Here is an 18440-nt window from a genome sequence, read left to right as displayed (position 1 = left end):
CACCCCCTGCTATAGGCAGGGACACCTCCCTGTAGACCAGGTTGCTCACAGCCCCATCCAGCCTGGCATTGAAAACTTCCAGAGAGGGGGCATTCACAGCCCTTTGCAACCTGTTCCAGTGTCTCACCATCCTCACAGTAAAGAATGTCTTTCTAAAACCACAACTAAATCCACCCTCTTCCAGTTTAAAGCCATTTCCCCTCATCGTGTTGCTACTTGCCCTTATAAAAAGTCCCCCAGCTTTCTTGTAGGTCTCCTTCAGGTTCTGGAAGGAGGTACTATAGGATGTCTTCAAAGCTTTTTCTTCTCCAGGCTGAAAAGCCCAGCTCCCTCAGCCCATCCTCATACAGGAGGTGCTCCAGCCTTCTGATCATTTTTGTGGCCCTTCTCTGGACCTGCTCCAACAAATCCACATCCTTCCTGCACTGGGGGCTCCAGAACTGGACACAGTACTCCAGATGGGGTCTCATGAGAGCAGAGTAGAGGGGCAGAATTACCTCAAACTGCTGGTCACGCTTCTCTTGATGCAACCCATGATGCGGTTGGCCTTCTGGCCTGCAAGTGCACATTGCCAGCTTACGCTGAATCTTTCATCGATCAACACTCCCAAATCCTTCTCCTCAGGGCTCATCTTAAACCATTCTCTACCCAATCCGTATCTGTGCTTTGAATTGCACCAACCCAGATGCAGGACATTGCATTTGGCTTTGTTGAACTTCATGAGGCTGGCACGAGCCCACCTCTCAAGCCTGTCCAGGTCCCTCCTGATGGCCTCTCTTCCTTCTAATGTGACAACTGCACCACTCAGCTTGGTGTAGTCTGCTGAGGGTGCACTTGATTCCACTGTCCACGTTGACTACAAAGGCTTTAAGTAACACTGGTCTCAGCACCAATCCCTGAGGAATGTCACTCATCGCCAGACTCTACTTGGACATTGAGCTGTTGACCACCACTCTCTGAGTGCAACCATCCAGACAATTCCTTATCCAGCTGGCACTGAAGTCTGCCCTGACATCAAAATGTTCTTGCTTGGACCTATTAGTACCCTCCAGCTTAACTTAATTACACTCTATTAGTTAAAGAAATATGCTGAAGGAGGTGGGCCACCCTGAAACCTTAACTATCTCGTTCAGCTGAATCAATTCAGATGGCTAATGCTGACACTGAAAAATCCAAACCCCTTAGCTAAACAATGCCTATCAAACCAAATGGGCAAAACAACTTTTTATCCTGTGTTTTTCTTCTATTTGTTATTGCAGATTAGGACATACCAACCACAGGATCAGCACACAGACAAAAGCATCTACTGCCAATACAGCCTTTGTGATGCAGCCACTGCTGTTTCCTTTTCATTTCTACCACTCAGGCACACTGGAAAACAGACTTCTGATCACAATGTCAAAATGTGGCAAATATTAATTTTCACATCACATAAACAATCGCTCAAACAACCCATAAACATCAAAAGACATTTCAGAAGAAATTAAAATTAACTGTGTGCAGAATATTCCAATTAGTTTACTAATGGAAAAGCTGAAATCAATTTTCAACGTCATTATTTTAGTTTCAGTATCAAAATGAACAGCAGATGGGGAATACGTTTGTGCATTTATTTATCTGCACATTAAACACATTCTCTTAATGACAATTTCTTCTGAACTTGACAATTATGATGCAGCAATTTGAGAAGGGGTTTTATGGCACAGACTCTGTCATGGATCTTGAGCTTTCTTATAACTCTACAAATGAAGCCCCAAGGAAAACACAGGGACTTTCTCATCAAATTGCTGTGTTGGCTGAAATCAAGGACACATCCTGCAGGTCAAAATGATTAGGAGGAAAGATGCATAGATATCATCCATAGTTCTGTTGTACCTAAAAAGATAAAGATTCCAGCTTCTGGTATATCCAGACCTGACTTTATTCGGTGTTTAGAAGCATTTCAGTCATCTCTGAGAAAATCACAGTAATGAGAAGGCCTATCTAGATCCCTTTAAATGCTCTGACTGGGATCTAAGTATGGCACTAGACAGCATCTCAAGTGCACTATACACACAAGCAACAAAAGCATCAATGTTCAACCTTTGTGAGCATCAGATGAAGTTGACACACCACATGGGCACACAGAATACGTGACTATTAACAGTGCTGATATCACTTCAGCCAACACTGTAAAATGACAACCAACCACCACCAAACTGTGTGACTTCAACAGGTTGGATTTTGGCTCAAAGCATGAGCTTACTGACACAACAAACAGCAACTGCAAGTTTGACAAGCCATTTCATGCCTTATTTCCAAGTCAATTTGTGTGCTTAAAGTGATTCCTCCCAACCTGACTTCAGGCTGGACCAGCCATGACTCTGTAAGATCCCCACCAAGACTGCAATGCCACAAAATCATTTCTCACTCTAGCTTTACCAAGACTTCACTTGAAAACATCATTTCATAACAATTAAACAACCATTAAAAGGCAGACATGTTAATAACAACATCAATCTTCATCCAGACTTTTCACTGGTGCGACACACAACGGTTAAATGATGTTTGGGTCCATTCTAGTCCAAAACAGTATAAAATGTGCAGCTTATGATTAGAGAAGAAAGACCATAGTTAATGACATATTGCACAGAGAAACTCAGTAACTTATTAGCTTTAAATTTATGAGCAAATATGCATCTTGACGAGAGCAACCATCATATAATTACTTCTGCAAATGAGAAACGTTCATATGATAAGTATTTTCTATCCAAGTTGCTATCGGTTATACTTCAGAAACAAGTAACTCATTTAGGAACTAATTTGAGCAATAGAGTCTGCCAAATTGAGCCTAAAGCTTCAAAAACCAGAGTTATGCAGTAAGAAGTTAGTCCCCTAATTTCCTGCATGAATGGAGACATAAAATTAAGACCAAGTTTCATTTTATTAAGGCTCAGAAATCTTAAAACTAAGGTGGTTTTGAATTCTTCAGCTTCGCCAGCTCTTAGAAACAAACACTTGTTTAAAACATTGCACTGATGAGGCTTAATGGGCTGAAGGCAATCTGTGTTAATGGTGTCTACCACAAAACATTTTTTTTTTTTTTTTTTTTTTTTTTACTCTGAGTGCCTTTATAGCTCAGGAATAGCTAATATCTGTTTTCCTCCAGTTTCTTTTTATTACTGACTACAGGGCCAAGAAATTATCAGTCAAACTTGGGTATCAGCTTACTTAAATCAAAGATGGTACGAGTGCTGTAGGGAGTTTCGCTGTTATCCTAAGTGGATCTATTAATTGTTGGGAACTTAAAGGTACAAAACCATTCCTCCCCTAATTACCCATCTCATGCATTACTAAACTCATTAACAAAATGGTGCCACTATTTCATTGTATATCATTTGCATGGAAAATTAGTATGTATTCCACTGATAAAATGCGTGATTTAAAGAGGTACTGTTACAAGAACAATGATACCACGTAACACAGCACAGAGGGTACCACCAAAAACAACTTCCTAAGGCTCTTGAAAAACAAAATTCTCTATATTTACACAGTGGAATACATTTCAATAAATATGTATCTTTTAGGATGGCCAATTAGATTAAACCGATTTTTAGAAATATTTAAATACAACTCTTACAGCTTTGTGAGTTATGAGTTATGCAGGCAGGTAAAAAACACGTTTCTCAACATAAAATCAGTACAGCTATATGGTAGCAGGTCTTGCCATTTGATGTGATTTAAATTCATTTTGTGAAATGACTACCTGGACTCAGTGGATTTAAAAACAGAAGTTTAATAACTCAGTGTACTGTACCTCACTTGTGCCTGTCTCTTCCAAAATGTCCATTTTTGGATCATTATGCTGAAGTTATTTATGTGAATTCAAATACCCATTAATTTTCAGAGACAATTTTAATTCAATGCAACTTTCATATTAACTGTGTTTTAGTTTTACAGGTGGAGAACATTCACTCAAATCACGCCTGCAATTATGACTCATTACGGTAAATCTGACCTCTGCACTGTTACATTCTATTGCTTTATCTTTTCTTTTTTCTGAATGGTTCTTGACCATTTTAATATTATTTTGTTATACTATGCCTCTGAGCCAAAGGTACTGTTCCAAAAAGAACAAAAGAGAGTTGAAAACCACCACTAGGTACAAACACACAGGGAGTTGGTTCTTCAGCCAACATACTTACACACTAGAATTAACAGCAACTACTAAGCAATTTTCTCAGCTGTGTCTGCTGAGAGGGGAAAACTGAGAATCAAAACATTTACCTATTTATTTTTATGAGGACGATTACCCTGAATGTGACTAACTACAGAGCAAGACCATCCCTTCATTAGGTATTTCCAATCACTTTCCCAAGGCAGCAACCTAGATCAAACATTTTTTACCAGAGCTCTCCTAGCATCCTACTACTACTGATGCTTCCCTGCTTATGGCTCCTTGTTGCTTTTCCCTGATTTCTGTTGTTTGTAGACAGTTCTCTCAACCACAATGACCTTTATCTGCAGCTTGCCTTTATTAACAACATAATGTATAATAACAAACCCAAATATTAACCAAGTTGGCAATTACCTGTGCTGGCACACAGTTCCTCCTCTCACAAGATGTTTTGTTATATATAATGCTTTTGACCATTTTGAAATTAATTTTCAAGTACAATATCCATCAGTTTCAGAAATGCTTCACTCAGGCCCTCCTCCAGTATATTCAGGCAATTGCTTCATTTGTTCTGCTCTTAGCAATTGACTTTAACAGCTCTTGCTTCTTTTATTCTATACACAGGAGAAAACTAGTAGTTTGCAACATGATTAATTTTCACGTTAGCTCTTAACTAACTCCAGAAGAAAAAGTAAACTCCTGACCTTACATTCACATTCATAACAGCAGCAGATGAAGGTGTGATTTGCCATCTGCCTTGACTGCCTCTTGTTTCTTGTTGCAATTTATGTTCATTACAGAGTATGCTGAGTCTGTTACCCAAAGTATTCAGCATAGGTAGCTTACCCTCAAACATATTAAACCATTACTTGTGCAATCACCGCACAAGTTTTGTTTGAAAAACACCACATAAAAGAAGATTGATTTTCATCTTGAAAATGTCAAACTTCTGCCTATAACGCTCAGCTACATTTTTCTGAAAAGGCAAACTTCCAAAAAAGCCACCGGCCTGACAGATCTCTGATGCATCATGATAGATGTGACAGCTCTGCTACTTTACTGCAAGAAATGTGCTCCAACAGAATGAGACAATCAATGGAGAATAATAAATCTAGTCCAGATAGTACAAATATTTTTTTTGTACATGCATAAGAAAAAAAAAAAAAAAAAAAAGGAAAAACAGTTTTTCAGTTTTTTAGGGTTGTTTTTGTTTTTTTTTTTAAACACATCTCAGGAACTTCACACTTGAATAAACTACTCCACTATCTTTCTTGAATATTACAGCATACTACTTACATTACTTAATCTTTTCTTATCTATTTTGTCTGTTCAACAATTCTCCACGTAAAGTCTTGATGTGCATGTATGTTTTATTAAGCCAGAGGAGGAAAAACAAACAACATCTAACTTTAAAACACACTAAAAAAAAAAAAAAAAAAAAAAAAAAAAAAAAATTACCTTTTTTCCTGGTTCCTCTGACAGCCAGATGAACAACAGCTGCTCCAGAAGTATCTGCTGAATTATATTCCCATCTTCCTAGAAAAAACAGTAGATTGATACTACATCAGTCTTTTGCCTTGAGAGGACAATGTGAATTCTTTTTCTTCAAAATTCCTGTTTTTAAGATAAATTAGAGCAACTTTGCAAAAGTTAATTTCATATTCACGAATCAAAGCTTTCTCGGTGAAGAATCTGCTTGATTTACAACCAGAACATTTTCTACCTTCTACCTCTTAAGTAACAGCCCTGATGTCAGCCTGAGAGGAAAAAACCTAAGTATGTGTTTACTGAAATTAATTGGCCACAATGCTAATAAAACCAGCTCACCTAAGTCACTCCTATAGCACTGATAAAGATGCACTTGGTAACACGAGTACGTCCAAGGTTTTCAGTAAGCAGGCTCAATAAATCTTCAAACTGCTACGCGAACAGATTGATGGTTACTTGTGCTTGTATATGATTTCAAAAATAAATCAATATATCACTGTCATAACTCTATTTGTTCCATTTTTCATACATTCAAACTCAGATAATAGTTAATGTTGTAGTAACCCAGATTGAATTAAACACCACTGCACACACAGAACAAGAAGATACGTGAATCCAACTCAGCAGATTTTGAAATGAGGATCAAAATACAAGAATTTCAATATCTAAAGAACATCTGCTTGTTTACGTGTTTTTTTCTTAAGACTGAAGTTGCAATGAAAAAGCAGAGCAAAGAGAGTAAGAACACTGTGCTACTCTTACACTCCTATACTCTGAAACATCACGATCATATTTATAAAGAGGCTGGCATTAAATAAGCAAGCACATAAGATCTGTAAGTCAAACACACACCTGTGTCAAACATACCTAGATATCATAAGATTTCAACATTTAACTTTATATGACACTCTTGGAAATAATTTCTTCCTCTGTTGTCATGGGTTATGCAGACAAAGTGCAAGAAGTCATCCATATGGACTGGAATCTCTATTAACACAAGTTTGACATAACACAGCATGTTCTTAGTTACTCTCCCTAGGCTCAGAGGCCCACCACACATCAGTTTCTTCGTACATCACAGCTTTTTGGTTGGATTAGACAATTATCAATTATCTAATTACTGAGAGTTTAAATAACATTCTGAATTTACATTTATTTTTAAAAATATGCAAATATTTCATATTAATATAATCAAATTGATTACTGCATCTGGAGTTATTTCTGAATTTTCCATAACTGGCACTGCACTTCACCTAATCATCTCTAATTTTGCTATCATTCTATTACCTTCTGATACAAATGTAGGTTTAAAAATAATGTCATAGAGAACAAATCTGAAACTGATAACAATTCTTGCTGCACTGTGTGTTTTTTTTCTCTCGTTTTGCTAGCAAGCAAGCTTTCTAAACTTTCTCCTGATCAAATTACATCTCTACTAGTAAAATTACTATTACTACTCTATAATAGAAATATATACATTGAAGCATACTAATAAAGATCAGGTGAAATGCATAATTTGAACGTTTGCTTCATCTTGGATTTTTTTTTTTTTTATACTTCATCTTGCAAGCAAAACCAATAGACAGCTGTACATCCACCATACCCTGATGGTATCACTTGATATCATTCTTCTCAAAAAACACGTAGAAGCACAAGGTTCTACTGTTCATAGGTGGCACACGATGTTACAGGATAAGCATTACAATTATCTTGGTTAGTCAAGCTTAGTCAAGGGTTTTTGGAATCTTTCATTTATTATCAAAAAGAGATTCCCAGATTATTCACTGACAGAAATTTCCTTTACAGAGAAAAGAGCAATATATCTGCAGAAGAAAAGGAACAAGGCACTTTTAGTTGAGGCATGGACTTTCAGAGGTGAAAAGGCTGAATACCCAAGGGAAAACGGTGTGGCTATCCTTAGGCAGGAATATTTTCTGCATACAACTCAATGTGACAGCAGGATACAGACAAATAATGTCATTAGAATCATATAAGCAGTAGAATATCCCAGGTTAGAAGGGACCCAAAAGGATCAAACCCTACATCAACTACACTAAGTTATGGGAAAGACCTTTTGTTGTCATTCAGTCCAGGCATAAACTTCCTATACCCACAGTCAAATTCCTCAAATTCCACACACAACTGGGCCATGGTGATCTCCAACTCTGGATAAGTCTAACATCAGATGAGAATTCAGTCCTCTAACTCCACTTTTATTTTCTGCATACATCAACAACATCCAGAGCTAAGTTACTACAGCTTGGTGTGCAACAGATCCCTATTTTGGGCTTCTTTGGTTTCCCCTGAGTACTCTCTTCAGTTCATCCTTCTACGTCCACAAAATGCAGGAGCAGGAATTTCCTACTCTTCAGAAGGTGTCAAATCACACACCTTTCAATTCTGCTCTGCTCACCTACAGAACATTTGCTTCACTCTCTCCCTAGTATGTTACATTCATTCTCTGCCAGCTGGCTCTACATGCAAAAGGAGAGCCTGTCTGTGGACAACTGGGATCACGTATGTCTTATGCATGGGTTCTCAGTGCACTTCATAAAACCCAAGAACTCTGCTTTATACCTACTGATTTTTAGCCTCCACAGCAAAAGAGAAACATGAGCTATGATATGTTCACCTGCCTGCAGACACACTGACCTTATTTTTAACCTTATTAGAAGTACCGCTTTGCATAAGCTGCTGCAATTTAATTGCAAAAACAAAGCAACAGGAAACAAATTTATTTTCAGTATCTGATTTCACTGACTGTTAGACAACACTTAACACCGCTCCCCCACATTTCAGCTGAGGAATTTTTCTTTGATTTTTCTCTTCAAAAATCAGTGAGATGACCATAACTTGAGTTCATGGCAGAAGAAAAGATTCAGCCCATTCAGGTGACCAGCAGTCTTTCAATGACTGCTGAAAATCTTCTGTATGTACAACAGAGTACAGATTATTACCCATCTAACATCCACAGAAAATCGTAGTCTTCGGTTGGCCAGATTGAATGTTCATGATAAAAGAAACAGAATTAGATATAAGTAACAGTTAAATCAGCTTCCTAGTATTACTTCTTTCAAAACATTGCATTCTGATACATTTTCATGTATTCTGATTTAAACCTTGAAAGCAAAACAAAACAAAACTATGAATCTAAGCAGAGAAAATGCTCGCTTATTTGGGCAATTTTTTACTTTCTTCATAGCATGTTGCCTAATTGAAAGTCCAAATGCTGGTAAGATGCAGTTCTTACAAATGTCATTACTCCAGCGGAATTGACACTCTGACCTTCAACTCTCATTTATTTGCTTCAGATATGGCCATGTTTTGATGAATTCAGGGGAAATCTGCACTGCTGCTTTCCAAAAGAAATAAAAAGGTAAAGTCATCCATTTTAATGACTATACAGAATGAGATTCAACTGTAAGCAACTATATTAGGCTAGCTTCTCCTTCGAATGCTTTAAGAAAGAGGTTCCTTTCATGGTGACAAAAAAAAAAAAAAAAAAAAACCCTGAACAAATGACAAATCACTTCTTCACAGATTCAAGAACAGATGCCACCATTTCACTATGTGGTTTTAGTTTGAAGTTGTTTTTCACTTTTCAGAAAAAGATTCCTTATGAATTTAGGAATAATGAGATGCATGTAATTGTTGCCTCATTTTTGGTTGTGGGAGCCCCATCCCTGGAGGCATTCAAGGCCAGGCTGGATGTGGCTCTGGGCAGCCTTGTCTGGTGGTTGATGACCCTGCACACAGCAGGGGGTTGGAACCAGATCGTCATTGTGGTCCTTTTCAACCCAGGCCATCCTATGGTTCTATGACTTTTAGAATTTCAGTTGATTTTTTTGCTGTGAAATAAATATTTTATTCTAAGCTAATGCTGCAAAAGTTATGGGAACAGATAACACAGACTTGCCTGCAACCTTGAAGATCCTTACTTCTTCCAAAGAGACAAATAGTAGGAAAAAAGAACATCTCTTGGGAGCCAGATGAGGAAAACAGCAAAATTTTTCCTGAAGAAATTAACACTTACTATGCTCTGACAAGGACGAACTAGAGAAAAAGATATTCATTTTATAGCTATAATAAGAATTTCAAAGGCTTTGGGTAAATAAAACAATATAGGAATTAATAAAACAAATCCCTCCAAGTCAGCATCACTTAACAGAGTACAGAGAAATGATTTGGTTTTCTACTTCCTATTCTTGAACTATCTTCCTAAATTATGGTGACTCTAAAGCATTACACAAATATAAACACTAAGATAACTGTCGCTAAAACTCAAGAAAACCCCTGTTGCTCACAGATTTGTGAAGAAGGTTATTTTTATTCAAGATGGCCTAAAAAAAGTGAAGTTAAAAAAAGAGGAGGAGGGAGTGAAACATCTTACAATATTTTTTTTTTTTCTCACTGCGCATTCCATTAGAAAAATCAGAGAAGAAGTTATCTTTTACATCATCTAAGCCTAGTTCACGTGGCTTCCCTTTCATCACTGAAGATAACCCTATTGCTTGGATACAAGAAATCAGTGCTGTTAGAGCAGCAGCAATGAATTAGTCTTTCTCAGAACTCCATGAATATATATATCCCCACATGGAACAGCCAGTTCTTGAGGCAGTACATAAGATTCATCCCTTCACCGGGTATGAAATAGAAAAGGCCAAATAATCATCCCCTGAATACTAGTTACACTGCGTTGAAAGCTGGACTTGCCAAGACCTGAAGGTACAGAGATGACTCCAGGATGCTGCTACTGAGTGTAGGGAGATGCTTCTACTGAGTGTAGGGAGATGCTTCTACTGAGTGTAGGGAGAACTACCCTGTAATTTAAACATTCTGTCACATGTCTGCCTGATGCATGGTGCTTCTACATACAATTCACAGTATCCAGAGCCCTGGTTGAGAGCAAAGACACTTCCCAGAGATTGCTAAGAATCACCTGGGAAAATTATTCCTATTTCTCATGGCCTTGCTCAGAGTAGCATTAATTCTGTTGATGCTAGCACATCTGTCAGATGAGAGCTTAAGCAGTACAACAGAGGACAAATAGGCACCGAATTTATACAGCCTACCAAAAGGTCAGGAGTTGGCAAAAGAAATATTGGCAGCTTTCACCACTGCCAATGCTCGCATGCAGGCCTGACGTGTACTGACGTGTAGTTTGAACCTGCGTACTCTGCCCTTGGCACAAAAGCTGGTGCATCAGCAGTGTATTCCTGGAAAGGAATGTCTCTGAAGCTCTTCTGTTTTCCATGAACTCACTTCTAAGGACTGGATGTAAGTGTCTTAAAATCAGTCACTCTACTTTCTTCTTTTCTCTTCTCACTGGCCTCTATTTATCTTTCTGAATTCAAAGAGCATACAGTTAAAAAGTAAACTGTGATATGCATAAGAGTCATACACAGTAAGTATAGCTATCACTCTCTTTTACTGTATAAATAAATAAATAAGTAGGATAAAAAGGCAGAGAGAAAAACAAGATTAGCATCATGTCTACGTTACCAGAATACTTTAAGAAAGTTAAAGATCAAGTCTGCTTTAAGGTTGACTGAAGGTATTTGTAAAACTCATTGTTGTACATGCTGATCTTACAAAACATATTGTACTGCAACCCCACATATCTAATCAAGCCTTTCCAAAGGCAGCATCTTTCCTTCCCTCAGAGTTTTTCATGTCTAGCCCATATAAACGATATATATTCCTTTAAGTAGCAATGATTTCTGAATTATACATTTTCAACTGATTTATGTTCTCAGCAGTGTATAAAAACTTGACAGAAAGCTTTGAATTGATGAGGATTCCTACCTTGCTTGCACTGTTTTTAAAGGAACGAAAAAAAGCCCACAGTATAAAGACGCCTATTTGTTTGAATTCCTTAAACAGAATCTGACTTTCAAGAGACTGCAAGGATAGAAGAATGCCACTGAAGTGGTGATAGGATATTCGGTATAAAATAACACTAGTGGGAAACAAACACTGAAGCAAAAGATCTGCAGAGGCTGCTCTCAATGGCCAATACTGTACCTGAAATCACTAATTTCCATTGTTACCAACCAAGTAACATGGAAAACTAGGACATCTCTTCTGAGAACAGGTACACAGAAGGCAGATTAACCTTTACTACTAAGAAAGGCAATTTTAACATTCAATTGCCTATTAAGATAATTAAATACTAAAATTATCAAAAAAACCCACTTTAGTTAGAGAATAATATTTTGTCTTAGGGAAAATGCTTTCTGAAGGTTTTCCACAACAATTGTTTTTCAGCATTAGTGGCACCTGCAGCCAAATACAAATAGTCAAAGTTCCATGCAATGACTCAGACAAGCAACTTATCTTCTCCAAGCTAATTAAAGGGTTTTTCCTCTGAGATGAAGCTATCTAATCATGCAAGTATTCCCCCATTATTAGAGAGGACTCTCTGGAATTAATTTTTCAGCATGATGCAGACTAAATTTAGTACCTGACTTTTTAATTATACAAGTTAGATGCAAATCTTCCTAAATTTTACACAAACATGGGAAAAAAAAAAACAAAACTATGAGACTAACATAATCACAGGCATGGTCCTATAACCAAGTACTTAGCCACAAACACTCAAGGATCTCTGAAGATCCAGATAATATATGAGGCATATCTCATAAATCACTGCAAATAATAAATTCTAATGTATTTACAGAGTTACAGATCTAAAGAGCAAATATTTCCTTTCCCACACAGCAGATCAGATCCTGCAGCACACTCAGTGGATAAGGAACTCCAGCGATGGCTATGGAAGTAAACGTGCTCCCAAGAAACTTGGCTGCTACCCATCACCAGAAGTTCCTGGCTCACATAAACACCTGCAGAAGTCATTTCAGACTGTTCCATTCCCATTACTTCAGTTAAAGCAAGAAAGGGGGTAACTGATAGTCAGAGAAGTCAAAAGGATGGAGGAGGGGGGAGAGGATCATGGAAGAGGTTACGAGAGACACAACGTTGAGATTTCAGTTATAATCTGAGCTCCATTTTTCTGTACTCACAGACACATAAGTGTACAAATAATGAAGGAAACGCAAAGCAGAAGCGAAGACAACAGGATTTTCTAACGCTATGTGAGACTTCTGGTACAATTTTTAGTTGCTCCTTTGTCCTTATTTGTTCTGAGCTACTAAATAACACTTCCTCTCAGTTCTGGCCCCACAGTTAGCCTAGCAAGATTTCAAAAGCCTACTGTGCTTCCCAGGTTAGCTTCAAACCTGCCTCTGCTTTAAAATGAGGAGAGCTCTGGAGTGCGTGTGGTCAGGGATAAAACTGGTAGCTACCTCCTGGAATAACTGGTGCTTCTTGTTCTAGCGTGATATAAAGACTAACATTTGATCATCCACTAAGACAGACACACAAGACTAACACTAGGGAGCAGCTCTGGGAGAGATACACTTGGAAGCATTCAGCTTGCTGCATTTCTTTCCTAAGCTATTAAAGAATTGTGCTTTGCGCTTGAAAACAAAGATTTAACTCACTGAGTGAAAACACTTCCTTTGTGTTGCATACCTCTTGCACTCACTGTATGATACATTACCCAGCAATCAAACAAGTTAGGTGATACAGCCTTTGTAAATCATCAACCCACATCCTCAGCTGCCATATTCAGTCTCATCTCCAATAACACCTCCTTTGGTTAATGTCATTATGCTTTTCTCTTTAAAATCTTCTTTCCTTTGCAAATTACTAAAACAATTCACGTTGACACACCATCCTGTAACTAAAGACCCACAGAAGCAAGGAATACCACGTGGCAGTACACTCCATCTTGCTGTCTATGTAATTACTCTGAGGCCAATAGCAGGATGTTATTCCAACAAGTGCAGCAGGTTTCTTAAAAAGCATTGAGATTTCTCACACTTTAGTTATTCGTAAATGAACTTCAACTGAGAAATTTTGTTTTTTCAAAAGACAATCATAATCCAAATGGTTAACCAGCTCAAATTCTACACTTCTCTGGCACTGCTAAAAACACAAAGGCTGCGTGCCCTGACTTTCTATCAGCCATACTCAATAAGATCTGTATATCATTTCTGCAGCTTTATCCTCAAGCTTTTTTAGCCTTAGCAGAAGGAGCAATTGTAAAGGGTAAAAAGTCTTTCAAAAAGATCTTTTAATTTCCTTTTTAATCTTCATCATTAACAGAATGTCTTATTTTGCTCAGCTGAATTAGGTAAAACGTTTTAAAACAATGTTGGCTGATATCTGATATGGCTGATAGCGCCATATCCTCTATCAGTTTCAAAGCTCTTTATACATATTTCTGGAGACACTGGCTATTCCTGGAAATTAAAACTGCTAAGAAGGAGTCAAAGCTTAGGTTACAGAGCACATTCTGCTTGAAAAGATTTTATTTTCTGCAGGAGAAGGAGAAAGAGACCAGGCCAGTCCCTAGGGCTGAAGCCGTTTCCCATCTCTTCCTCTGAGGAAGGAGATGGTGACCAGCAGGCTGCTCCCAACCATTTCTGCACCTCCTGCTGCACAGCAGCATTGCCATGCCTAGCTGGATAACCTGCCAAGGGGATACAAACGCAGCACAGAGGAGTTCAAGCTCTGACAATGATTGTAATGCTCCTTTTACTTGGTATCACAACTAACCAAAAGCAAAACACTGTGTATGCAATAGGCCTTTTATTGAAGCTGCACTGTCTCAGCAAACCACAGAGTGCTGGCTGGGAAAGCATGCTGCATTTGCCACTGATGAAAAATCTTTTGCTAGGTGAGGTCTGGGGGAGAGGATTTGAGACACGACCTCCTGCTCTGCGCAGATTTAGACCTGACATTGCTCCCATGTGTTCACAGCACTGTTGTCTTGACAGATCAACAGACCACGAAACCTTTCTCACTGCCCTAAACTCAGCAAAGAAGTCACATGGATGGACAAGGCAGCAGATTTTATTGTAAGGAGTTACAGCTTTCTGATCTGCTCTAATGCTGGTACAAAGAAAAGGCATAGTCAGAATGGACCATCGATGTGGGTCCCATCCATGTGGGTGGATGGGAGCTTCCTTATAGGGATGTAATGAAAACAAAAACGAGGTTAAGGGAGAAGAGGGCAGGAGGAAAATGGGATATAATGCAGACACAAAACTCTGGGATGGGAAGCAGTTCTTTAATAAGCATTAAGAACTTAAACTCTGGAATTACATTTCATTACAAGGTGTCTCCTACAACTTGTAGATGAGAAACAGAGACCGTCCTAAGGGAAGTGTCAACCACCAGGGTACAAGACAACACTGGCTGCAGATCTGAACCTAACTTTGGGGATGACTGCAGAAGAAAACTGGAGTTTTCACAAAGACAATCCAAGGGGCCTCACCCTCCCACACTCAAGCCTTGAAATGTGGATCAGAATTTTCTTTCAGCAAAAGAACATCAATTGAGTTACGCCCAGCATCAGTAGATTCCCCCATGTCACAGTCTCCTTCCCAGATACCGTTAAATAGGCACCTAAATGTTCATATTCACAACACCACTTTGCTTGAAATAGGTTATGTTTAATGCTGTCTCTTAGGCTAAATTTCTCCTTGTCTGAAAGTTAGAAAACGCATCATTCCTCAAAGAGAGATTTGGTACTCTTTTTTACTGGAGGCAAAAGCACCAAAAATAAACAGAACAATTAAGCAACCATTAATGGGAACAGTTTTCATTAAAACACTTTCTAGAGGGTAATGCCTGCATTCATTTAAAAAAAACAACTTGGAACAGGAATGAATGCAATATAAAAATTATTTAGTGAAACTTTTTAGCAGAAGTCATTACAGCAGTAATTTCACTGATAATCATCAACATATGGGGAAAGTTTCTGTATGATGCATAAAAACTGTTCTCATGGATAATTTTGTGGACTAGGTTGCAATTTAATCCAGCTTAAAATCCAACACGTACAACTAAAAAACAAATGTGCTTGATTGTATTATTCTTCTGTACCAGTATAGATCAAGGAATAATTGGTCAGGAAGGAGTTCTGTAAAAGAAGACTTAATTTCTACAGAAGATTCATAGTCCAGCAGATGGTTTTATTTCAAGAATATTCTATCCCAACCATGTGATTAAACTTTTAGTGCCAACTCATTACTCCTAATGGAAAGATTACAGAAAACACAAGGCGAACTATAAAGCCTGTGATGTAACAACCACCCAACAGCCATGTTTCAGTATCAAAGCCAGACACCGAGGATTTGAAATGCTACCACAAAAAATTCTTGAACGTGACTGCCAATTTTTAATGTCATCATCATAATACACACCAGAATCACAGAATCATAGAATTGCTCAGGTTGGAAAAGATCTTAAAAATCATCAAGTCCAACCTCAACCTGACCATACTACTGAACTCTAACAGCTCTCTACTAAATCATGTCCCTGAGCACCACATCCAAACGGTTTTAAACACAGCCAAGGATAAATCTTAACTGGGATTACTATCATCACAGCTGCTAAATCTAGCATACACTTAACAGCGTGGAAAAGGAAATTAAACAACGAAAGAAGTAAAATTATTATTCCACTTACTTCGCATGTGTACCAAGTACAAAAAAAAATTTACACATTTTCTATGTGCATTTGGAAATGACTATCAAAGCAGTGAAGGTGATTCTTAGTGCATACACGATGTTACAATATAGGTACAAATAATGTACAATATGTATACAAATAAGGCCAAAATGCCAAACCCTGAGAAGTACCGTCAAAAAATGGCCAATTCTGCAACCTTAATTTGGCCTCTTTGGGCACTCTTGAGTTTTCTGTGATACAATGTGTGGCTGTACAGTACTTTTTCTGTGGGACTTCTATGACAATTTTACTGGCTGTACAAAGCCAGGTCACTAAGAAGTCTAATCTATTTTCTCCTTTAGAGTGCAATTATAAACTGCCATTGAGAATTACACACTGAGCTTTGCTGTGATGCTCACTGACAGCACAGCAGCAACAGCTTGGAGAAATCTGAACAGACCTTACTAAGAGACAAGGAGCATCTTTCCTCCCTGGACAGACCAGAAGCAGAGCACAGAGGAACAGTAAGCTGCAAAAAGAGCAGTAATATTTTGTTTTCAATGCTCAATTACATGTGTGCCAGCTTTCAAAGTAGTAATTGTACCATGCTAAATTGAATCACGTCTGTATTTCTACAACTCAAGAGCTATGGAGTGCAGGAACAAAAATAACTGCGTGTAGCATGGTTTAGGCAAGCCACCCACCTTCAGTGAAATAGAATCTGAGGTGCAGGAGGTGGGAGAAAATCTGTTTTTTGTGTGTGTGGCAGTTGGGAGCTTTGAAGGACACGTAAGATCAGCTGTATCATGTAAGGGATTGACTTTTATGTATGCATTTATTTATTTAAATCAATCACTTGTTTCATGGAAATTCCCAGCATTTCCTAACAGCAGGAGTGCTGCTGTCCATCCCAGCACTGGAGCCAAGTCTGAGAGCAGCAGCACCCCACAGCAAGGCCCAGGGCAGGCTGCTGCACTGAGCTCACAAGCTCACTTGCTCCCTGCGCTGTCAACAGCAATGGGCTTGTTGCCACTTAGTGAGGAACGCTGTCTTGCAGAAGCATCAGAAGCATCAGATGTGCTTTTCGTGTAGTATACCTGAATGCTTTTCATGCCAGAAGAAAGTTGAAAACTTCGTGACACCGGGAATTCACAAAAAAGTGTTTTGCTTTGACACATTTTGAGCATGTGTTAAAAAATAGATTATTATAGTGTGCTGGAACTACCTTTGGCTGTTACTTGGTGATTCTGAGTTCCACAAACAGATGACTAGCTAGCCTAGAAATGTCTCGTTAGTCCTACGGAGCGTTTTTCAGCTAATGACAGGCAGTGTAGAAACACACAGATATTGTAAGAATGAAAAAAGTTGACTGCAAGTCAAGTCAGCAGAGGATCGATCTAACTGCCTGGCAGAAACTTCAAGCATTGAGTCAGAAAGTGCTACTTGTATCTCAACTGAGTGCTCTCACCAAGAATTCCTTAAATCCATTATTTACCAGTTGTGAGCAATGAATGAGTCCAGAGAAGAGAAAAACACCTCTCCATGACCACGTGTGCCTAATGCACACAGCAACTTCTGGTTAAGCAAGAGTTCACAGCTATTTGCACTCAATGAAAAACAACAACAACAACTAAAACCCAAATCTGCCTGATCCAAATCATAGACTCATAGCACTACTCAGGTTGGAAAAGATCTTCAAGATCAAGACCAACATCAACCTAACCACACTACTCTAACTCTAACAACACATGACATTATTGAATTTATCAGCTAATTTCTCAACTTCACCAACTACTTACAGATGTGAGCCTCTTTATTAAGCTTTTCAATCACAAGCTTTTCTACTTCCCTTTGCAGAGTCAGTTTTCCCATTATCAGGTTGAGCTAGAGGTTTCATACAGAACGCAATGCCTTGTCCTGCCAACATACTGGAAATTAATCTTGTCTCAGCGCACAGCAGGCAAGGTATACAGAGTTAGGTAGAGAACAACATTGTTTAACAAGACCAGACAGGTCATCTGGTCATCTTGCATCTGGCAAAACGAAGGCCAAACAAAGATCCTGCTATACTCTACACACAGCAGGTGTATGAAGGGCAAACTTAAGCTAAGCCAAGTGAAATTCGTTGGCACAGGAATAAGTGTGCCTAAGAGAGCCACAGCCAGTTTGAAGCAGTACCTTCAGAACAGTCTCCCTGCAGGAGGCACAGAAACAAAATGACCTACTCAACACAGGAGCACAATGATTAATGTGCTGAAGGATCGTCCGGTGTGGA

The 18440-nt window shown here is 38.5% G+C and overlaps 1 protein-coding gene across 5 annotated transcripts in view; it reads right to left on the bottom strand.

The window, feature by feature from the left end:
• Positions 1–18440, bottom strand: part of PCDH15 (protocadherin related 15) — a 669788-nt gene that overhangs the window by 505028 nt on the left and 146320 nt on the right. For all 5 annotated transcript variants that reach the window (XM_052677550.1, XM_052677554.1, XM_052677555.1 and 2 more), the window contains exon 3: positions 5615–5692. The gene's annotated coding sequence lies outside the window, so the exon portion shown is untranslated. The remainder of the gene's footprint in view (positions 1–5614; positions 5693–18440) is intronic.

The sequence above is a fragment of the Tympanuchus pallidicinctus genome, unplaced genomic scaffold (genome assembly GCF_026119805.1).
Source record: "Tympanuchus pallidicinctus isolate F22 unplaced genomic scaffold, pur_lepc_1.0 scaffold16, whole genome shotgun sequence".
Classification (NCBI taxonomy): Eukaryota; Metazoa; Chordata; class Aves; order Galliformes; family Phasianidae; genus Tympanuchus; species Tympanuchus pallidicinctus.
This window is presented reverse-complemented; position numbering and strand designations above follow the sequence as displayed.